Source organism: Ursus maritimus, unplaced genomic scaffold, assembly GCF_017311325.1.
Source record: "Ursus maritimus isolate PB19 unplaced genomic scaffold, ASM1731132v1 scaffold_1762, whole genome shotgun sequence".
NCBI classification, from domain to species: domain Eukaryota; kingdom Metazoa; phylum Chordata; class Mammalia; order Carnivora; family Ursidae; genus Ursus; species Ursus maritimus.
In genome coordinates, this window is record NW_024424189.1 from 1,540 (window position 1) to 1,739 (window position 200).

The window sequence follows — 200 nt, forward strand, 5'->3', positions numbered from 1 at the left end:
AATCCTGAAATTTGTATGGAACCAGAAAAGACCCGAAAATGACTAGGGAATGATGGAAAAGAAAGCCAAAGCTGGCAGCATCACGTTGCCTGACTGCGAGCTATATTCCAAAGCTGTGATCACCAAGACAGCACGGTACTGGCACAAACACACACATGGATCAGTGCATCAGAAAAGAGACTCCAGAAACAGACCCTCAA